The 24,247-nt window shown below is 45.5% G+C and overlaps 1 protein-coding gene across 2 annotated transcripts in view; it reads right to left on the bottom strand.

Moving 5' to 3' along the window:
- GALNT9 (polypeptide N-acetylgalactosaminyltransferase 9) overlaps positions 1–24,247 on the bottom strand; it is a 251,345-nt gene that overhangs the window by 226,388 nt on the left and 710 nt on the right. The gene's annotated exons all lie outside the window — the stretch shown is intronic.

Raw genomic sequence — 24,247 nt, forward strand, 5'->3', positions numbered from 1 at the left:
GAGAAATCACCTAAGTTTTGGGATACCTTTAAAAAATTAAAACACAGGTTTTGCTTCCTTTCTAGCACCCATACAGGGGAGCCGCTCAAGAGTTGGACACAGGAACATGGCAATACACAGAGAGGCAGAATTTCCTGTAATCCACAAGCACAAACAGCCTCTCTAAAATTTCCTGAGTCCCATTTCCATGAAGTCTTAGACAGCAGCAGTACTTGTACTTCACAGCAAAAGCAAAATGCTGTTGTAGGGATGAGTCCCCCAAAGGGATCTTTGCTCATCCCTAGCCTAGAGAACTTTTCACTATTTATTACACTGTTCCACATGTGCTATACAGGAAAGGTTAAACAGGACTGATCAAGCAGGAGAAAATGCATTTTACACTGAATTAGGTAGGGATAAACAGGAGCCAGCAGCCGTTTATACTGATCTATACTACAGTGACCCCATACTCTTCTCACAAATCCTGTCCTGAATGAGGATTCATCACACACACACACCTGAAAAAGCTCACAGAGTATCACTGCAGCTGCATCTTCAAATACAGTCCCATTTAAGTCCCAAAGAGACAAGACAGATTTCATTCATTCTTGAGAACTTTGAGCCATGATTCTCAGCCGTACGTTCCCAACACTTACTCATGCAACCCTCTGATTGTGCCCTGTTTCTTTATCTCATCTTCCCCCTTAGTTCCACCAATAATTATTGAAAAATACTTGAAAAGCCCACAAGCTTGTAACCATAAACTACATATTAGGCAAAGGTGATTTAAAAAGTCTGGACTGAGTGCAAGGACATTTGGTAAATGGCCATTAGAAAACACGAGATCCAAAAAAAAAAAAAAAAAAATCCCAGACATTTATTGCTCCAAAGCACCTTTTGCACTCTGTAATACCTAAATCTAACTCATTCTCTTCTCACTTTATTGAGAGGTTTTTCTCAGAGCAGAGGTGCCTTTGAGCAAAGGTAGATGAGCCAGGAACAAAGTCTTACTGATAAAGAATCTGAGAGGTTAAATGCTTGGGGAAAGGGGCAGCAAAGTAGGATATGCACCATGAAAATATAAACCCTCAGAGTACATTATGCAGACACTGGAAATAAAATCAAAGCAAGCTCTCACTATGTTTAGTGCTGTAGTTGTCAGGGTGCTCCAGAAACACGAGGGACATTCTCACGTGACCCTACAGACACACAGGCACATGTACATTCTTACATGATTACATATACCTTCATACATGGGTGAATCCTGAATTTTAGCATTTGAAACCAAACCAGCAACTATATTAAAAACCAGGCTAAAACATTCTTATAACTATAAATTTAAATATCAGATCAAAAACCTCTTGTCCCAGAATCCATAGCATTTGCACCTCAGAGATCAGTTGTATCTGTAAGATTCTGGTTTTCTTTTCAGCTTGGGACTCAAAAAAAAAAAAAATTTTCTTTCACATTGTGATAAAAGACAGTCACAAAACACCACAGCTTCTAGAGGGCTTTGTATACCATGAATTTGAACTAATCCTTAATTATTCATGTGTATAACATGTGCCAAGGGCAGAAAAGATATTAAGCAATTTAATAAGCCTATTTTTGATTTATAACCTGGGTCAGGCAAATCTTTGCCTGGATGTGCTCCTTCTTCAGGAATTTGTTGCTAGCAAAACATTGCTGTAAATAGCCCAGTGCTGTAAAACAATCAGCATCAACAGTATTTGATAGAAATGTAAGAGAGTGAGAACACAGACTCACGAGTCACTGAGGAGAGGGAGTTGGAGGATGTCCTGCAGTGCTCTGGTCAAAAGCAAATGCATGAAAAGGGACTGAAGAACTGACTTCTGTCAGCTGAGGCAGGAGTGAGGAACTGAAGGGACTCGAGAGCAGCACAACACTCTCAGGGAGCAAACTGAAAACAGAGTTTTAGTATTTGAACCATTTCACATTAAGCAGAGGCTGGGCCATTACTGATGTTTTGCTGTTTCACAGATAAAAATTTCCAAATAAACAAACGCAGTCAAGGAATACAGAATTTGCTGCTTATCAAAGGCACACACTCATGGTTTTGGTTTTTTTTTTTTTCTTTTCTTCACAAATGCCTGGCTCTAATTCAAGATGTGTTTTTCTCAGAGCAGCGTGGAAGTCTCTAACATTTCTTGTCCTTCGTTATTCGGTTTGCACACACGTATCTGACACACAAGCAAGACTGACATGTATCTGTGGGGGTAATTCACAAGAGTAATTCTGCATCATTACTGCTCCTGTTTGCTTCTACAGCAGCACTAAAGTGTTGTCGAGTAACAAAGACCCTGCACAGTCCTACAGTGCCTAAAACCCACAAAATCCCTCACAACCCTGTTAGGGCAAAGAGGTTCAAATCATCATAAACACAATAAAGGATAAAGAGCCACTATGAAATGCATGTAAAGGGACATCATGCAGGTAAGCTGTTAATTATTGGTATAGATCACAACTTCAAATCACTTCAACCCACACTTCCTCTGAAAAATAAATATGTATCAGCAGACCTCCAAACTCTGCTCAATACACTGGAATTATCACTAATTGCCTTAGATCTAATAGATGTCACAGAAGATATAGCTCTCATAAAATAAGACTTTTTCCCTCAAAAAGCTGTTTCATATTTGAAATCATTTGAAAAATATGGGGGATACAACACAAACTCCAGGATCCCAGATCTCCAGGTCCTCAGAGATGCCTCACTGTTTGCCTCTCACTTGGTACAACAAACTCTGATGTATTCTAGTCCCTGTCCAATCTGGTTCAGCAGGCTTGCCCTCTGCACACCAGGGCAGGTGGTGCACATCCCTGGGAACTGTAACTCATGCAATAACTGGTTTCTTTGAGCTCCTTGGAAGCTCTGTTACTGTTCTTGGGATATTTTCTACCAGCCCTTGCTAAATGATCCATATCCTCTGCTGCAGCTAAACAACAATTGATTTTTCTGTTTTTTCCAAGCACTGTCCCGTTGCCAAGGTATATTTCTCATTTAAGTCCTGGAGCATTTTGTTGCCTCTCCAGCTTAATCTTGCCTTTCCATAAATTTACTTTATGAGCCTCCCCATCTGTTTCTGAGATGCGTGTGCATGTTGTGTGTATCTCTCTCTAGCTATTACCTGGACAGGTGTATGTTTGCTGAGTGCACAGCATGTACATGCAGCCTGTCAGGAAAATGAGATTCTGAATCTGCTTCACTGCTGCTCCTGCTCCCTGTTTCATACCTGTGACCACGATGAATCATGCTGGACACCAGAGCTTCTCCTTAGTGAATCACAGCCTGCAGCTCTCTCCCTGGTGCTACACAGATTTTGAGATTACAAGCTCTTTGTGTGCATTAGGACTCAATTTCTGACCCATTCCTATTGTGGATTTTATGCTGATAGTAAAGCAGGTTGTTAGCATCACATTCCTTCCCATCTGTTTGCCAGAAACCTGTGACATTGAAATACTGACTGAGGAATCACTGCACTGTCCAACCCTCCTGCCTGATATCAGTACCTGCATCTGACACAACTTAATAAAGGTCAGTCCTAACCGGGTTTGTCCCTGAAGAAAATGGATTCTCCACCTCTTTGAAAAGAAAAAAAAAAAAAAAATAAGTGTCCATAGCACCAACCAAGAGCCTCATATTGACATGTCCCTGGTGTCAGGGTTTGAAACCAGCCTTGCTGTGAGGAGTGGGCAGCAGCTCCGTGACTGCACAAAGCCTCAGGAGCAAGATGAGGTTGCAAGGGCTGCTTTATTATTGCAAAAAGCACAGGATGCAAACCCACAGCTTATTTTAGTGTTCCTGGGATGGCTTTGGGGACTCAGGTCAGCTGAAGACTGTAGCAGCAGGTATTTTCTGCTCCAACTACCAGTCCTACAGGCAGGGCTCTGTGCCTATAACCACGCCATCACATCCTCACAGCACTGTGCTCGCCATGTTTCTGGCTAGGGTTTAAAAAGAGGGTACATAAAGCTCTCGTTTCTCAGAGCCATCGCCCATGAGCACCCCAACATCACAAAGCAGGACACAGGATTCATTCCCAGCTGATTCATTCTGCAGGCAAGCCAAGGGTTAAAACACCTCACCAGATTTTGTGTCTTTTCCTGTCCATTGGTGATTTTTCATAACAGAGGATGTGTTTCTCTACTTAGGTCCTCAGCTGGGAATTTCACCTCACAAAGCTGCTGCTGTTGCAGGGACCTATGACCTCCAGCATGCCTTCAGGCCCCCCTGCTCTTTTCTTACAGCACACCATTGCTGTAGCTTCTGATTTTTATTTCAAGTCTTAAAGCTGTGCAGGGAAGTATTTTGTGCCTTATCACTGTGGGAAGCCATGGAAGGTGGATTCTTTCAGACACTGCATTAACCCCCACCCCCAGCCCTTTCCAAACTTGTCTTTCCACAAGTTGAAAGCCTCTCTCAGTTGGAGTAAAGAGCTGAAAAGAAAACCCATTTCCTCAGAGAGTTTGCCGACCAGCCTGTTTTTCTGGGAAGTGAGCATTCCTGTCCCTGCAGGTGAAACACCAGGATGACCAGCAAATATAATTTAATCAGCAGGGAAACACACATCACAGCTGAAAAGCACCCATGTACTTGGAGGAAGGGTCAGGTGCCCACTTCACCAGATGGAAGCAGAGTGAGGTCAAAGAGTCAGGGAAGACACTTTTCAATGGGTACCTGTAGAAAAGTTCTCCTGGAAGTACTGAAACTGTCATTAGACACAGCACAGGGTTCAAGTGCTTGAGACCCTATTTAGGCTCAAGTATTCCCTGCTTCAAAACAAAGAACTGAACTGCCCTGCAAAGGACAAGATCCAGCCTGTGCCTGGCATTCAAGGCAAGTGCTCTTAACCGAGCATTTCTGCATCCACCTATGCTCATATTTAATCTTTCCTTTTACTGTAAAGCAGAGACAGAACCTGCAGCCCAAGTGTCTTTACTTTGCCACAAGATCCATTTCCCAAAGACCTCCTGCAACAGCAGCAGCCTCTGTGCCAGGCTGTGTGTCCCCAGGAGATGGGGGATGACAGAAAGTGATGGGGGGGCATCTCTCTCACTGACATTGCTCAGATGTAAAATCCAGGGTGTAAATAGGAAAGGGAGGGAAGGCAATCAAACTAAAAGGTTTGTTTTGCTGTTGTTTTTCCTCCCCCCTCCCCCAACAAATTAAATAAAAAGTCTAAAGACTACAGCTTGCATAATTTAACATGCCTGTAAACATGGAACATGCATAATTGATGTTAAACAACATGCTAATCACCTCATAATGCGAACAGAGGGGCAACCTACCCTCAGTTTATGTATAAGTAACAAGATGGAAGCCTGCTGAGCTCTGTATAATAGGTTCCCCCCCTTACATTTGTGTCTCAGCATGATGGTAAAGCACAGCTTAGGCAGAAAACCTAATGTATTATTTATGCCAAGCTTTGAACTGAAATGCTTTTCCCTGTGTTATATAAATATATATATATTACTCCTTCAAACACAGTGATTGATTCTGTCAGGTCACTGTGAACACTTCCCCTGCTGCAATGGGAAGGGAACCGCCACGCAGCAGCGGGTGAGGAGCTGCTCCCTCAGTGCACAGACAATCCCAGCCCTGTTCCCATTCCTGCAGCTGCCTCGGAACTTCACAGGGGTCCAAAGAGCTGAACAAACGGTGCCACCACAGGGGAGCACTGCGAGAGAAGCCTGCATGGATGTCCTGCGATCTCTCACCTCTGCCAACGTCACATTGCAGAACGCAGAGGGAAGCAAAGGACCCTGCTCCAGCCACATCACTGCCAGTGCCACAGGAAAACCAGAGAGCCACCAGGATGCTGAGAGCAGGGACAGAGCTTCTGCTGACTTCAGAAGGAATATGAGCTTAGAAGCAAATTTAACAAGAATTTCATCACATTATTTTTTCACAAGATGATGCAGCTGGGGGCTGAGTTGAGCTAAAAGGTATTGAGCACAAGACAGCAATGAATCCACAAGTGCCTTCCATCCAGCTAACACAATACATATGACTTCTGCCTTTCAGAGGTCTGGCTTTAATTAAAATCAACCTTAAATAATGTATATGGCATTTCATTAGAGGTATGCTGAGTTAGACCAGGGCAGCATCAGTACAAACAGATATATCCAGCACACGAGCTGAGAAGCTGAGGTCACAACAGGGCATTTTGGGCTCTCCTTTTTGGAATCTGTTGTTTAAAGATGGAACACCAAATAATCTTTAACCTTGCCCCGGGCAGACCAGCTCGCTCCCATGCAATATGTTAGCCAGATAATTAAAAGATTACAGATAGCCACAAACAGATGCAAGGCATTTTGTTTTAATGCCAGAACTGCTTCACCAGTGGCCATTTAGAAATTTGACACGAGTTCCAGCATGCCCAAATTGTGCTCTCGGCTGAAAAAGAGGTAAATATTTAATGCTGGAGGGAGTAATTTTATTTTTTTTTTTAAGAGATAAAGAAAAGGTTGTATGAAATAAGAGATGTGAGTATAAGCCCTTAAGGAGGCAGCCAACATAGCCAGGATCAGCTGTGCTGAAAAAAAGTGGCTTTTCCGCCTCTGAATGGAAATCATCCCTTTAGAGTGATGGCAATACTGCTGGAAAGCTAACTGTGCAGACTCTAACTCCAGGCTCATTCCCACTGCCCACTCTGTTCATACATATCGGGGTGAATCTCCTTTAACTTGGTTCCCTTGAACTTCAGCATCTTCCAACATTAAACATTGTATTTTTACTCATTTGAGGGATTTTGGTGCAGGCGGGTTCCGAGGCTCTTGCACAGCACCTGTGAGGATGTGACCACCAGAGGAGGCTCCAGGAGGAGCAGGGGCAGCACTGGGCTCTCCAGTGGCGCAGCAAACCCCTCCACTCACCAGCCAGCGAACGAACAGGGCGAGCACACGTGAGGGAAAGATGGATCACAGGGAGGGGGCTTGGTGTGAGAATTACATCACTGGGAATGAAATCCATCTCCCAGCCAGATGGAGCCGAGTTTGTTTACGAGCCTGGGCTGCAATATCCACTCAGTCCATCTGGCTGGCACTGAGGGGAAGTCCTGCCAGCGGATACCCTGGAAGGACCATTCTGCTCCAGCTTCCATTTCATCATTCCACGCTAATCAGTGTGCTATCCAGCCTGGTGGGGAGGGTATCAGGGAGAGGAAACACCAAGATATGAAATGCAGCACATCCTTCCTAATTAATACTAATGACTAAAAAAATTAGAGTCTCCTGAGTAAACCCTGCCAAAATTCTGCAGTCTCTGCAAAGACTCACTTATACAAAGATTACTTTACAGCCCTCTTACCACTTGCTGCTGCCTTATCGTGGCTGTAAATTGAATTAACACATCCAGAGCCCCGCAGCACTGCCAAGGGATTTAGAGGTCTCAAGATCAACAGGAGTCTTATTCTGGACTATTGTTTTTCCTGCAACAGTGAGGGCATCCTGACCATAACCACACTGATGCTGGTGAGGGAAGAGACAACACTGGACATCCTGCTACAAAGGGATGAGAGCCTTTAGGAGATTGCTCCCAGAGATACAGCGACCCAAATAGGAAAAAAAAGCAAACCAAAACTCAACCAAAACCAAATCTTTGTTGCAATGAGTTGCTGACAAGCAACAATGAACAAGGGGCACCTTGGCTCATATTCAACCACCAAATGAGATGATAGAGGGCCACCACAAAGAGCTGTGTACTAAACATCTGTATTTGCAGAGGACATTGCATATTATTCCAAACAGGTTCTCATGGTTCAAACATCTGGTGTAACCACCAATACTGAGACTCAGCGAAGGCACCCAAAACGCATCCTCAGCACTCGTGGCACAGCTTTGTTCTTCTCATTTCTCCTAAGTGATGCAGGAATAATATCCCAAATTAAACAGAGTGAATGATTTCAACTCCGATGTGAAAACTGCCTCTCAGTTCAGAGAGGAAAATAAAAACCAAGCAAGAACCTTAAGGAGGGTAAAGGTGATGATTTCTGCTTGTCCTCCAGCAGAGCCTGGCCATGCCCACGGTGGGAGCGGCGAGATGACCCCGTGGAGGAGCCGAGTCCCAGCACAGAGAGTCTGTGAGACAGCACCGTCATCTAGTGGGCATCCGAGAGAGCGCTCCCACCAACTCCTGCTGCTCCGGGACACCCTGCTCCCGGGGGTCCAAGCTCTGAGCCCCCTGGGCAGACCCAGCGACAGAGTGACTCCTCATCCCCTGCATCACCACCCAGGACAGACACCAGCTCCCTCTGGACCTCCAGACAATCAGTCAGGACAGATTTTCAGTAACTGAGTCGTGTCCATCACACCCTCATCTACTGAGTATCAGATATTTCACTTTTGCAATCAATGGAAAGACTCATTTTGAATAAGGGTGAAGAGTTCAGGCAGGAAAATCATTGGCACACATACCTAGAGGTTTTTTCCTAATTAAAGCTGCCACAGTACACCAACCTTAAAGATCACCTATTAGTACTACTGCCCTCTTCAGAGTAAATCTCCCTAATAAAGCCAGAGCAAGGAACTTCTAGTGACACTAATCCATCACTAAATTCTCTCTTGGGAGAGAACAGTAAAACCACCAAGGGTTGCAAATACTCCTGAATTACAGTGTTTAGGTCTGCATCCAGATGTTATTGCGTTTGCTCATCACCATCAGCCCTTCTCCAACCCTGTTCCTAAGACAATATCGTCACCAGGCCCTGCCTTTAGGCCACTAGGCACCGGACCTTTCTTCCAGAGGATGCTCAGCAATGGAGCTGCCTCCTGTCTTAGCTGAGGGAAGCATTAGCAAAGCAATGAATTTTTACTACAGTTTTATATTTTTGTCCTTCTTTTGTAATCCCTCTCAGGGGCAGAGCCAGGACTGGGAGTGTCCTGTGGGAGTTACAACACTTCTCAGCCTCTGATGTGCTGCACCAAGTTCCTGTTTTAAAGCTGAGCCTCTGCTGTCAAGACATCTGCCTAGTTTTGAGTTGTGGCCCTTTTCTTCCACATTCCCATTCTTATTGTTCTCCAGTCCCTCTTTCAGTTTTATCTCCTCAGCAAAATTTCCCTTTATAACACAGTTTACCCCTCCTCCAGAGATATTAACCCACTTCATTTGCTGCCTGCTGGGTAAAAAGATAAAAGGGCCCCACTTGTGTCAAGTTAAAGTCTCTCTTAATAAAGGGAACCAGAGCATTTATGCAGCAACTATTTACCTCATTATGTGGTGTTATAGCCAGGTATGTGCTCTGAGTTTAAAGCAAGCAGCTAAAATCCATTTTCTGTTTCTAAGGGAGGGAGTGAAATCAATTCCTAACGAGAGTGCGAAGTCTCCATTCCCAGCAGAGGACAGAGCTACAATTACCACTGGAGCAGCACAAGAAAAGGTGGAGGCTTCGTTCCAAAGCAGACAGGCACAACACAAATTAAACAGCCAAGATGAGCTGTGCCACATTGGGATCACCAAGTTTGCTATGATGGGTATGTTATACAATCCCCATCAGATCCTGTGGGATTTTAAGATGCAAGGAAGGTCAGACATGCTGTCAGAGCATTAAATTCTCCACTCTGCACAGAGAAGACCAGAACACTCCATCCTCTGAGTTCTGCCTTTTGCCAAATAATTGGCTCTCATGACCTAAAATGATGCACTGATGCCTTAAAAAAAAAAAAAAAAAAAAGGAAAAAAAAAAAAAAAGAAGCTTTACTTGAAATTTCACCTTTTTTAGTTTAAATCTATGAATGCAGTCACAGAAGGCATTTTTCTTCTCTTTCCTCTAGGTAAGAGCTCTTCTGTCTCCTATTACTGCTCTCATCAGATAAATCTGGTGCTGGAAATCTCACAGACATCGACTTTACTCACACCTCGACCCAAAGAAGCTAAAGCAACTACAAGTATTAGTTTAGATTTGTGGTGTACAGGCATTCATTTAGCCACAGAGGAAAAAAGTGTTTTAAGTTTATCACAGCCTCAACTAATCTGAAGTTATCATCCCCAAAACCAGCAGCAACGAAACAAACCTGAAGAACAAGCACTCAGCCTGCAGTATTTTTTTAAATGGGTAGGTGGCAGCGATTGAAAATCGAGAGTTGGATCTTTAGCGTGAGAACCGTCAAGGAAAACCCTCACAATGCATTTAACTGTTCTCACATACGATTATCCCACAAGTCTCACATGGTGCCGCTAGATGTCATTCTTGGACTTTCAGTTGAAACAATTGTTTGGGTTTTATTTTTTCCTCTAGTTGTTATGCCAGTTGCTACAAAGGATGAAGACCTTGCCGTGATTTACATCTTAATTTAATATGATAGTTCCACAAGAATATATTTGGCTTCATGTTTATGGGAGAAGACACATGCCAAATTCCTCCAGTATGAGACAGGAACTGGTCTGCTCATAATTCAGACCAGTATATGATCTTTTTAAAAGGAACACAGGCTTCAAGAACTTCTTGTTTAAATATTGATCTTATCCTCAGCATTGTTTAATCCCTCTAAAAACAGAGGAAAGCAGTGCTTTATTGTGGGGAGGCTCTATTTATTTGCAGGGGTTTTTTTGGTCATCTCCTATTTGCCAAAGCTGGAGGTGTAAATGAAATAATGCTTCTGAAGGTCCTCTGATGGAGACGATATGCACAACTAACCACATTTTAAAATGCTTCTAATTTCCACTTGTGAGGGGGGAACAACATGAGGGGTGGAATTGAGAGGCATTAAGCAGCAGGGTAAGAGAGGAGCAGGATTGCAGAGGGAACAGAGCACAGCAAGCAGACCAGGACAGGACCCCAGGATCAAAGGGAATTTGAGGAAAAAATTCTCAGATTTCCAGCACCAGGACTCCTCAGGAAAGGTACTTACACATGGCCATAGTGAACAGCATGACAGAACTGGTGTGCATTCAGAAACAAGAAATGTTTTGGGCTCAGAATCCGAGCGTGGCGCTGTAAAAGCTCAAGACTCCAGACATCATTATTCCAAGGCCAGGGCTATAGACAGCCCCTTAACACACAGGGGTTTATATTATTTTGCTGTGAAGGTTACTTAGATGCTTGAGTAAATCCCTCTGACCCTTTTTCAAGGTTGATTAATCAAAACACTGGATAAACATTCCTTAGCTAGCAGCGAGTGCTCTCAGGCAGGCAGCGCTGTGCCCTCCGAGCTGATCCCAGCCAGGAAAGGTCACTGCTGCACAAAGCACAGCCTCCCCTCGGCCCAGGCAGCAGCTTTGGCATGGCCACATCTCAGTGAAGCACAGCTTTCCATCCTGGCAGCATTAACCCAGCCCCGCACCTTGCAATTTACCTGCATCCTGTTCTTTCAGGGAGAGGGGCACAGAGCTGTCCCCAGTGCCAGCTCCTCTGGGAGCCTTTTGCCTTCTGCAGCCAGGAAGGAGTTCACTGGCCACAGCCCTCCCTGAATCTCCCTGAACAGAGTGCAATAACCAGCGTACATGGGATAGGCTGCCTTCCTCCCACTGATGGGCAGAGAAAGGAGAGCTCCCTTTGCCAGAGAGTGCAAAAGAGCAGATGTGCTCCTGTCACCTGAAACACATCACATTTGTGCTGGCCATCACAACGCCCATCTCCTGTTCCACTTCCCACAGTATCTCTCAAGTTTAAGCACGGGGAATTGATGATCTAAAGACCAATACTCTCACTAAGAAAAGAAAAATATTTTAAATATAAAAATTCAAATCTAGCCAGGAAAGAGGAAAAAAGAGCAATGCACACAAGCAACAGGCTCACAAGAGAAAGCTGAGGACAATATTTACACAGTAAAACAACCGCAGGGTAATAAACAGATCTAAAAATGCAATTTGTTTAGAAAGAGCAGGTTTTTTACTGAGGGAAAACCATGTGTAACATTGAATTTGAAAGACTCCATCCCGCATCCATGAAAGATCCCATTCTAGCATTTATTCTCCCAAGGCACATTCAGAAGTGAACAACTCATGCAGGGGTTATTTCACTTATTGCAAGTCACAGCCATGGGGAGCCTGGTGGCCACTGAGCAGTAGCACCACAAAGACGTTCAAGATGAACTGAACAAAGATATTTCTCTGGACATGAAGGCACCAAACTCAAACCCAGCACATTCCGTAGCTGAGGAAGCTGCAGCCGTGCTCATGATGGACACCCAGCTATAATTACAGCTCAGCAGCTGCTTGCTCTCAGTCTTGACTCAGTCTTTTTTATCATAGGAAGCTGCTTCCTATATAAGCAATCAACTTGACAAACAACCCAGATGTTTTCCCCCTTCCTGCACTGTAGCAGCTACATAAACCATGAAGTCCTTCAGCTTCAGCATTCCTTCTCCTGACCAAGAAATAGGACATCTGCAGTTGGAATTCGGGACACAGCATTCCGTGCCTCTCTCGGAGGCTGCCAGCACATCCCAGTTCTGTTTTGGTGCTGTGAGTACCAGGGGCAGAGCAGCCTCACTGCCTGATTAAAGCAGCCTTGATTTATGCAGACAGTCGGCTGGAGCTACAATAAATAGATTTGTAACAGCACAACACAACCATGTTGCAGGGGGTAGCTGGGGATGAGCTCAGGACAGGTGTTCTGCAGAATTTATAATGCACATCTGTATCATGAAGCAGCAGGCAGCTTATTTAAAATGACAAGGCTGGGGAGAGTCTGAACAGTCCTTCTTTCCTTTTTAATTTTTGTTTAAATACAGGGAGGCTGGTGGGGAGAAACCCAGCCAGGCTTTGCACCGAGCCAGTGGTCCCACTGCAGTTCTAACACGCTTAACATTGGGGAAAACATCTTAAGGGAGCGAGTGGTAATGGGCCATGAAGCATATGGCAGTGTTGTGGCATCTCAAGAGCCATATGCACAGGCCTACAAACTGTCGGGATGTGATACACTACAGATAATATCCGTGATAAATTATTCACTTAACCAAAAATTGTACATCAACCCTCAACAGCTGGTAAAAGCTGGATCCTTGCCCAGTACATTAAGGAAGTTTGCTTCCTCAAAGCTCTACTGTTCTTTAGGGGATTTGAATTATGCATGTTACCATGAAAGCTAATGCTGTACATATGCATTCAAAGTTATTATTAACCTCATCAGGCAGAGAAGGAGTGGAGCAGGCAGCTGTTTTTCTAGCTCATGTGCTTAGGATGTGGTGATGTTTTAAAGGACTTGCTGAGAGCAAGGATATAGGAGAGTTTATTTTCCCCTTAGAGCAGCTTGACAGTAGCCAGTTTAGGCTGAAGGGTCTCTGGGGTAGTCGTTGACAAAGCCAAGCCTCCTCTTCAATATTTTTATACTGGAAGAACTAAAAAGTATCATTTTGTGGTGACCCATATTATAGCTGTGCTATAGTAAGCGTTAACCACTGTAGGGTTTGATCTTACATGGACTGACCAAGCTGCCTCTGCTGGCAATTACACCAGCAAGTAAGGACATGAAGCTTAAAACTTCAGGACACAAAAACCAGCTTTTCCTCTGCAATGTGAAATGTCCAGGATTTTTCCCAGCCATCAGTTTATCAGCAATGTGAAATATCCAGGATTTTTCCCAGCCATCAGTTTATCAGCAATGTGAAATATCCAGGATTTTTCCCAGCCATCAGTTTATCAGTCCCTCCTTTCTCAGCCTCCCCCAGCCCCTGGGACCACTTTCCCCCATCTGCTTTAGGGAATTGGCTCCTCATGACAGTACTGTATATTTTCCCTCAAGCATCCAAATTCATCAGACTCCCACCTTCAATGTTTATGATCCATTATACAAAACCAGAGTTGAATCTGTTATTACAGATGTAAAAACAAATCAAGAAGCTTCAAAAAACTCTCCTTGTCCCCATCCCAAATTCATTGGAGAAGCCTGATTTGCCATTATGAAGACTTTGATTTTTTTTTTTTCTATGCAGCTTTAAGGCTGCATCTTCAAATGCTGCCTGCAGGACTGACATTTTCCTCTTCATCCCAAACAGCAGGAGTGAGGCTGTGGCATGAACTGCAGATGGAGAGCCTGGGACAGCAAAGGTAGCACCATTATCTCCTGCTTGGCATACACATGCTCTTGGCATTCATTTTTTGAAGCACCCCCAGTCTTTCATTTCTCTCCCTTTCAAATATTTTGCTCTGCCAAGAGATTCAAAGCCAGGCTCTCTGGATAAATGGCCAGCTGGTGCTACAGCACAGACTAGCACAGGCTGGAAATGGATTTGGAGAACAGTTTGGGGGCAGTTTACATCCCCTGGCCAAATGAGAATGGGGAGGCAGAGCAGACACACTGCTGGGACCTGCAGTAAGATTTTGCAGCATTAACTGAGCTATTCTAGCAGCTGCTAGACAGAGCAATAATCTTTAAATGTGACTTCTTGGTCTCTTCTTCCAGAAAGACAAGCTAATTAAAAAGGGGTTACAGAGAGATTATGTGGACCAAGGGGAGATTCTGAAAGGCATAAAGAGCAGCTCAGCAGCCAGATCCCCCCAAAAGTCAGTGTGAATTAGGCAACTAACTCCCACTTGTCCTTTGAAAAGCTCTGCTTGCAGCTTTTAAAGCTTGTCCTCTGGTTAAAAATAAATAAATAAATGCCAGTTTCTTCCAGCAAAGCCGTGCATTGCCTAAGACAAATTTCTGATGCCTTAGAGGATCAGTGCACACACACAGTGCAGCAATTTTTGGTAGCTCTGATCTGTTATCCCATTCCTCAGGTGATCAATTGTTTAAACACGACACAAGGACCCTGGCTCCACGTTTAGCCAAAGGTGTTTGGTAAATAAGGCCAGCACACCCCTGGTGCTGTGCTGCACACAAGAGCAGCACTCACTGCCTGTCACTGGCTGTGGACACACAGATATTAATTCAGGAAGGAAAAAAGCACCAAAGCGAGAACAAGGCTCACTCCTTTCACAAGAACTCCTCCCCAAACAGCCCCAGCAGCACCTGCTGGCAGCAGCAGCTCCTGGCTGCAGGCTCTTCTCCAGGGCACCCAGGGAGGAACCAGCGAGCTGCTGCCAGAGCCAACATCTCAGCTTGAATGTCAGTGTCATTTACACAGCAAATGTCACTTAAAGCTAACACCAGAAGGAGCTTGTCGGGGTAATTCACCAAGAAGCAGCAACAGCCGCTTAGCAGCTCCTTCCCCCCATATATACATATAAAAATATATCTATCTAAAACTGGATTTAGACTGCAAAAGGTTTTCCAGTGGCGAGTTTGATTTTACAACACCAAAATCAACATGGTACAATGGTGTGCCACAAGCCTGACACGATTTAGACGCCATTCCTAAAGATGCAGGCAGTTTACACTCAGTGTTGGCTCAGTCTCTGGCAGCTCTGCCACTGGCTCTCGGACTGAATAAACTTGTCCATAGCTGGACTGAGGATTGTTAGCACATTCTGCACTCATCATTGACAACCCAACACAAGTGACAGCCAGTCACTGCTGGCCTGGATTTTAGCTGGGAGTTGGAAACAGGACAGCTCCTCTCCAGCAGATTTCTGCTGCCTCAGCCAGCTGTCAGAGCTGCACCTCAGTATCTTCAATCAGCTGCTGCCCCTGATGCCACCACAGCAAACACGGTCAATCTTCTTGCAGAGATTCCAGCAGACACTCACACCAGTGCTTCTGAGAAGGGGAGGGAAGCCCAGCAGACAGATTTCATCTTCCCAGGCCCGCAGTCTGCAGGGGAGCTGCGGAGAGCACTGCCACAGCCCATGTCCCCTCCAGGAGGAGGGAAGGGAGGCTGGCACTGTGCCTGGGGAAGCCACTTCGGATGCTCAATACCTTTATCTCCACAAAGTTAGAGATAAAGGTACTGACAGTATTTCACACAGACAGAAACTTACAGCTGTAATTACCTCATCTCCTGACCCTCTAAAACCATGTGTTGTTTTTTAGGATTTGCCCTGTTCCCCTCAAAAATTTTTCCTGCAAGTTCCCTGGGACCTGCAGAGCAAGCACAAGGGCAGGCTTGGGAAGCAAATTCAGAAGAACTGCTCATCATCAGACAATAAGGTTTGGTGACTACACACTCATTTTAGTCACACAACCCACGTGCCTGACACGTGCAAACAAAGCACCCACCTGTCGAATGGAATTACCTGCGGTGATGTGCAATATATTTTTATAATGTAAAACACAGATTGGAGTCTTCATTTCCTCCTTCCTTGACAGAATGCAGCTGCACAGAATAGAGACATAACACGGGAGCCTCATGAATCCAGAGCTAAGCTGCGGGAGACCAGGAGCAAATAAATATTTCACGAAGTGTTAGCACAAGACACGACAGCATAAATAAGTGTGTGGATAATGGCTCCGAATGCAATTTGGCTTAAGTCATCTGTGCCTTCAGAAATAGAAAGATGATTTATTTCAAGCCTGAGCGACCTGAGAGGGAAGCAGTGGGGGTTTTCCTGGGTTATTTATTTATTTTTAATCATTATCTTTGACCTTTCTGCAGGCAGCAAAGGGAGCAGGGGCGCTGGTACAATATGTAGGTTAGCACTGGAAATATTTCTCAGGGCTCTGAGAGATACATGAAGTCAGTTGAGGTGATCAGAGCAGTCCCCAGAGCCCCTTTTGCTGGAACCTGTTAACTGTGTGCCTGTGCTGGGAGCCCATGCTGTGGCCACAGCTGATGAAAGCTTTTACATTTAATAGCTCTCAATAGACATTTTTTTCCTTCAATTCACCCAATTGCTTTTTGACACACAAAAACTCAGCACTTCCCACCCCAGTGGCAGTGTCAGCACACTGTGTGAGGAAGGACGGACTTTTTAATTCAGGCCATTAAATGCCCCTTAAATCACATCCTAAAAGAGTACATGCACGGTCACTCCCTATTCGGTTTTCTTGTTTCACTTAGGATTTTACAGCCCTTGGTGATATTCTTTTTTGTTATTTCTTTCCTAGGAGGAGACTCTTGGCCCTTTCCTAGGTTTACTGAGCCCTGCTCGAGTCAGAGCAGGGCCCAAACCCAACACACTTGTCCTGCAGCAGGTGTCCCAGAGATTCGAACTGTGGCAGAACAAGGCTGGTCATAGCCTAAAATGAACCAAACTGCTGGAGTGAGGAACACAACACCTCAAGCAAAAATTTGCTGAAACTGTGCCCTGACTCACTCCAAGATCCAACCTCAGGTCAGAAGGTTTAGCAATTACAGCAGAGAAAAAGCATCTTAAATGTATTTTTTATCTCATGGCTTTCCCTGTTTCATTTTTGTTTGTTTGGGGTTTTTTAATGGCCACAGCTCATACAGAATTAAGCAACATAAAAACAATGGTAAATCTTTTGTTGTTCTAAAGCTTTCATCAAACGTTAACCCTTAATCTGAAACACTGGAAAATAATAATGAAACAAATACAAAACTCCGGAATTCACAAGATTTAAATGAATACAAACTTTGACCCACAAAACACTCTCAGGTGAGCTCGTGCAGCAGAGTATTTGAGGGTCCCACTCCCAGATAAGCTCGCTGGGATTTCAGCTGCACACACCAGCTCCCAGGCTGGCGTGTTCCATATTACTGCAGGCTGAGTTTTCCACCAACCCCTCGGAGCCCGAAGGTGCTTCCAGGCACTGCCATCCCCTCCCAGCCGCAGAGGAGCCGCTCCCTTTCCCACTGAAGTAGCCACTGGAATTTTCCCACTGGGATTTCGGGCTGCAAGAGGCATGAAGGGGCTGGCAGGCTGCCACCCTGTGTCACACAGAGCTGGTGGCACCGAGCCAGGGGCCAAGCTGTGCTGGCACCTCCAGCCGATAAAAGCACGGGGCGGGGGGAAAGGTAAAAGCCACATCATGCTTTGGGTGAGAGGAAGGGTCATGCACATAGGATAAGGGAGGAGATGCCATTTAGGCAGCTGGAAGAAGAGCGGTGTTGTCAGTCAACACAGCCACCTTATCTCTGGCCCTAATTCCCATCACGGGCTGGAGCCTGCTCCTGGAGGATGGCCCCACTGGGGAATGCTGTACTTGGCATGGCAGCTGCCCTGGCAGCTCCTTCTAGATGCTCTCTAACGCTGGAGTAGGAGGCAGATTTGAGGAAGGAGTGAACAGATAATTATTTCCTCCTCTGAAATCCCTGCTGGATTTGGCAATCCTGCAGCAAAAGCCTCAGAGAGAGCCAACCAGAGGCCAGCCATTGTTTGGCCTTCCTGCTTTGAGTGACTGGCAACAACAAATCCAAACCCTAAGCAACTCCTGGCTGAAAAAAAGGCAAAAAGAAAAAAGACCCCGCAGTCCTAGAAGCAAAATATCTGTTCTGAGAGCGTGGCTCCCAGCCACAAAGGCAGCCTGCACCGCTCTCCCACACGGACACAAGGCAGAGCTGGCAGCTGACCATCTGCAGAAGGGCTGAAATGCTCTTTAATAGCAACCCAGGCGCTGAATGCCTGCTCTGTGCCCACAGATGGGTCTGTGCACGCCCCGGAGCTCTGGCAGCACCTGGCAGGGCCATGGAAACACCACAGGACATGGGGACAGCAGCCAGGGGACATTGCCACTCCTTTGGCACTTGCTGCCTCTTGACAGCCATCCCCAGGTAGGGCAGGAAATGCTCTGACACAAAGGAGAAGGCTTTCCCTGCCGCTGCTCACCCTCCTTTCGTGGGCAGAACGAGCAGCTGAGCCCAGCCCCGCTGATTTCGGCGCTCCAGTGGAGGAGGAGCAGCTCCTGGGCATTCCAGCAGCAGCCTAATTGAATCCAACCCACTGGAGCCCGGGGCTGGGTGCAGGAACACAGCAAACGGCCCTTTGCTGCCCAGGCTGTGGAGTGAGGCCAAGGCTGGATGCTGCTGACAATCCTGCCCTGCAGCTCCCGAGCCTGGCTCGGGCTCAGCAATCTGAGAGCACAGCAAGGGTTCGAAATGTGACTCAGGAAAAATGATGGCCACGCTCTCAGCTGGTGTAACCTGGCTTTACTCCACTGACTTCTGTGGAGCAGCAGCTATTCAGAGCAGCTGACAATCTAATTAAATTGCCCTGTTTTGGCCTGAGAGATGAACACAGCTCCCAGCCACATCGGTCAAGGCCGTGAACACACATTTAGGAGAAAAGCAAACTCTCTCCAAAAGAAATTGTCAAATCTCTAGTGAGAATACTGTCCAACTCATTGTCTGGTTCAGTTAAATTTAAAAGATGCTATAAAGGACTCATACTCAAAGATTGTGCTTTAAGCACTACCCCCTCCATCTCTGTTTGTGCCTCCTTCCACAAAATAAATCTTATCTCATGGACATGTGCACTACTTGCAAATGCTCACAGTCCACAAAGCAGTTTCATAAAGAGAACCCAATTACACCCAGGTAAGGTTCATGTAGAGAAAGAGCTCCACCCAGGGAAGTATGTCATCCAAGATTAATTAGCCCTACTACCTGACTACCTAGTCTTTTTAAATGGTACAACCTACCAAGCTGGTTAACAGGATAATTAAAAAAAAAAAAAAATTAAAAAAATACCCCACTAGATCAAATAACATTCAATATCCAAAATTAGCTGCTTTACAAATATTGTTTTATCCAGTGTTGTGATTTATTGGTCTCGTCCCCCTGAGAGCTTCTAACTGACCTCAGACTCACCTCAATGAATCTTGATTTTTGAATGAAAACAGCAGTCAATAATATTTACTTCCTATTGACTTCATCCTCAACATCACAAGGAGAAGACTGAACTATTCCTGACCCTCCCTGTCTCAGTTCTAACCACAGTGGGGAGATCCAAGGCAGGTCAGGGAGAGCACTAACACCCAGCAATGACCCCACCGCGAGGTGACCGACGACTCACACATCCAGCAAGTTTATTTATGCAGTGGAATAATGGATTTCCTGAAATCTCATGACCACTTCTGTGTGACAAGAACTTCAATTTGGAAAAAAAAAAAAAAATTATCCTGCTTTTGGCTAGTTATGTCTGTTAAATCTATCATCAGGCGGCAGCATCTCTAAACCATGGTATGAAGACTTGCCATGAGCATCTGGCAGTCAAATTTACACAGCAGGAGTGATTCAACTGCATTCCAAGGTTACTGCTGGTGTTTATTTACACCTTTCCTGATCATCCAGTGATTTTAAATGGAAAGGCTTCCATGTGCTGCTCCTCACCCCATAGGCCTTCCATCATCAGTTTGGCAGTCAGGTGTCTCTCAGATGGTCAAAGTCACAGGCTGGCTTAGCTGTGGCTGTCAACGGGAAACTCAAACTCTTCCCATCACACCTAATGAACAGACAGAGCCTCTCCAGTGCCAAGTTCATTCTCTGCCTGGAGGATTATCTGCAAACAGACTTGTTAGCCTTGGTTCGTGGTGGATCCTAGGGAATGCATCAGGCTCCCTTGGAAGCTCAACCCTTCTATTTACCAACAATTTCCTGATCTATTAGTCACTATTTGATCCTTACCTTTATTAGACTGTCTCCTTCAAATTCAGCTTGCTCTTTGCCTGGCAAATCCAGCCATTGCACTGGTGATGAGCCCTGTGTTCAGCACCCTCCCATGTTCCCATCACAGACGTCACGTGTCCTGCCACAGCGTTTCAAGCAAGGCCCTGGCAAGGTGAGTCCATCTGCATCCTCTGCTCACCTCCTAAATCATGGCTGCTGCTCTCAGCTCCCCAGTTCTGCTGCCATTTCACAGAACAGAGCTCCCACACCGCAGCATGCCCTTGCTCCGGTTGCCTCTAAGCCACCTTGCTTGGGTTTCCCCTTTGACCCATCAGCCTCTGTAGAACTTTGTGTCTGGACACATTATTGGTCCCTCTTTACAACAACAAGCACTAAACCGAGCTCACATCCCTCATTCTTGGTGCCACGGGCTGCAGGCAAAGCAAATGTCCCTGCCAGGGAATGTGGGCAAGTTCCACGTGGCCAGCAAAGCCAGTTGTGACAACAGAAACCAACCTGCATCCAGCAGGCACCAGCTAAAAGAGGCCAATTCCCTACAATTTTATTTTTTTTTCCCCTTGGTACGTTCAAGCTCAGGGAAGCAGTTCCAGATTACCCCTCATTAGGCAGATGTTCTTTAAATGATTTATGCTTCTATCAAGCTTGATATCCCCACAGAAGATTGTTAGTGAAAAGCTCTGTGTAATCATTTATAGTGGGATTTATGATGTTTAACTTAGTAACTCTCTGCAGGCCCTCTAACAGGATGGAGGTGGGCTGTGGGCAGTAAAAGGTCAGTCCCAAAGGAAGCCAAACACGATGCTAAAAGGAAACTGGGAAAGGGCTCTGAAGGGCTTTGTTCACATTAGAGGGGAAGCAGCACAGACTTTAATCATCCTTGCCAAAGGCATGCACATCTGAGGAACAGAGGAACCAGGCAAGATTTTGCCTCAGATTTTCAAGGTTGGTGGTAAATGTGGTTTTAGACTAGTTATTGGCTTAATCTTGCTCTCGTTTCTTCCTTTGTTTATATTAAGTTGCCTCAATTACAGTCCTGTATTAAGCAAGCAGTCATGCAAATGTTTTCGTTTGGTTAGGGCTTTTTAAGGTTGTTATTTTCAGGCCAAAAAACATACACAATCTAAAGAAACCCCACCAAAATATGGGATAAATAGTGAGTAACTCATTACAGCAGACTTTGGTCCCCTCATGCACCACTAGCATACTCAGAGGTGGGAAGAGCTGTTAAAGTCATCTCAAGGACATCTGCAAAACACCAGGACATTCTGGAATTAAATTTCAAGTTTTGGTCATCACTTTTACTTCCCTGTTTCTTCCAGAACTGGGAGGTAAAGTGCTAGAATACACCCACAAAAGAAAACACAAGAAAAGCTCACTAACTCCAGAAGCAGGAATTGCTGACAGGCTCCTGGGATCATCCTGAACTTCTCTGCTTTGCAGTGCAGCCCCCTCAGCGCTCAGGCGATGCAGCTGTTTGGATTTTACCTACCCAGGCTAACCTGAACCACCTGGAAGTGCCTGCTCCAGCAGTGGAATCTCAGTTATTACCCTGGGGCACTTGAAGCACCCTTTCTCCTCGTGTGTGAGCTGATGTGACCCAGCCAGACCCAGCAGTTCTGGCCCAGCAGCCAATGGTCACGGACAGCATCACTGGGCAGCTGGGACCGTGTGCCGAAGAAAAGTGAATTACAGCTCATCTAAGCAAAGAGAATTATCCCGAAGTACCTCGGGGGAGGAACAACCAGCCTGGCATTGTCCTCCCCACGTACCCACAAAGGTTCTGCAGGGCTCTGCTGAGCTCAGTTACCTGCTTGCTGTCTCAATTTCCTCCCCTGCAAGGTGTGGCTTTGTTTAAAACCCTTCTGCCAGAGCACGCTGTGAATGCTCTCCCAGCACTGGGAAGTTTACAGATCTCTTACTGGTTTTATGCAAAGCAGCCGTGGGACACATTCCTGGCAGTTCATCATGCAGCAAGGGATGCTTCCCAGCCCAGAGAGGGAGCGGGCAAAGCAGCCTGGACAGTCCCTCCGTGGTGGGAGGGAGCAGCAGCAGCTCAAGCTCTGCTCAGTGCCTTTGCTCAGCGCTCCCAGCCCGGGCTCTGCCGTGAGGGTAGCTCATTAACAGAGTTCCAACTGCAAACCTGGCCTTCCCACAAGCCCTACAGACACCCTGAGAAAAGCCTCGCTGCTTCCTTCCCACCCACTTGTCCCCCCAGGCCGGCTCTGCTGGAAAATCCCATCCTCCTTCCCACACAGCACAGAGCAGGGGTTTGATGGTTCCTGGAAGAAAATGTTTTAACCACACACTTGCACCTGCAGCGCCTGGCTCTGCGTGTCACAGATTTTGGAATTAAGCAGCAGAGCTATTGTAAAAATGAGTTACAGCACAAGCTCCTTCATCTCAGTCATCACAAGGGCTATATCCCACTCCTGTTTTGGTACCAGATGGCTCAAGGTCTATTTTTCAACAAGTGCTGTCTGCTACACTTGCAGCAAGTCCTTTGAGTTACAAGGCAAATCTCTTCCCTTAATGTCTTTTTCATCCTTTTCCCCCCTCCCCTCTTTGAGCTCACAAGCACATCTTTTCTTAAGAAACAGAAAAAAATCTATTATTCTTCAAAGGCCCAGTTGTGTCCTTCATTTACTGAAGTAGTCAAAGAATATTATGGGTCATTTTGTCACCATGGAAACCACAAATAGACCTTCAGGGTTTTGGAGAGGTGATATTATTTTGGAGAGGCTGTGCAGGGCTCTCTGACAGAAAATAATAGGGATGGCAAATCAAGAAGACCTTTTATACAGACTGTGTGAAATGCAAAGGGTATCAAACATCATTTCTCTGCCACCGAAGACTACTCCAGGCAGCAGTTTAATATGGTATCCTCTGACAGCTGAGCCCAAATGGAAAATTAATGAGGCAGCATGATATATGAGTCTTTTTAAATCTCATAACCAGCCTCCTTTATAGAATAAAAATGGCCAAATCAGTTTAATATTAGTGGAGAGGTTCTCTGTGTGTCTTTCTTCTGAGCCTTGTCAGTGCAGCGCTGAAGAGACAGTTTTGGTTTATTGACCGCGTAAGTCTAGCTGTTTTCAAGTTTTGGACTGTCTAAATCAAAATAATTCCGAGCTTTACTGGTTTATCAAAATAGGGTAAAGATGTGAAAGCCTAAGGAACACCTGGGGTCTCAGAGGGGCCACATCCAGCCATTCAGGAGCCCTGAATGTCCCGGGTTGGTGGTCTGAGACAGCAGCCTCGTGTCTGCCTCCTGCCAGCAGGGCTTTCCCAACCCCACCCACCAGAACACCCACCAAATGTGTCATTTCTGTCATGAAAAGAGGGACTTCTGCACAGTGACAGTGCTAGGTGCTCTGAGAAAAGAGCAGAAAACAGGAGAACACCCTGAACTGAATGTAACCCACCCCGGGCTCAGTCCGTGCCTGTGCAGCTGTCTCCTCTCCCAGCACAACTCTATCAAAATCCTTTGGGTGTTGACCTTGTTCTTTCGAAAGAGAAGCTCTTAACTACATGAATAACTAAACCCATGCAAATCTCAGGCCAGAAGAGTCTTTCTGCAGGCATTCTGCCACCAGAATCTCACAACTGAGTCCCAAGCTAAAGACCTACAGAGAGCAGAAGCAATTACAAAGTTTACACAAAATGATGCCATATCCTACCTGGTGGTGGATGAATCCTAAACCTACTGGGTACCCTGACACTTCCAAGGTTGCTGCTACTCTGAATTAGAACAAAATCTTAAAATCTCAAGTCATTCTGCAGAACAGAAATTTCAAAATGCTTCTGTTTAGAAACAAGCAACCACTTCACTGAAACACTAAATAAACAGCTCAAACAAAACAAAGGAGTCAAAACAAACACTCCTTTCCAAAGTTTGCTG

This window comes from Hirundo rustica, chromosome 17 (genome assembly GCF_015227805.2).
Source record: "Hirundo rustica isolate bHirRus1 chromosome 17, bHirRus1.pri.v3, whole genome shotgun sequence".
NCBI classification, from domain to species: Eukaryota; Metazoa; Chordata; class Aves; order Passeriformes; family Hirundinidae; genus Hirundo; species Hirundo rustica.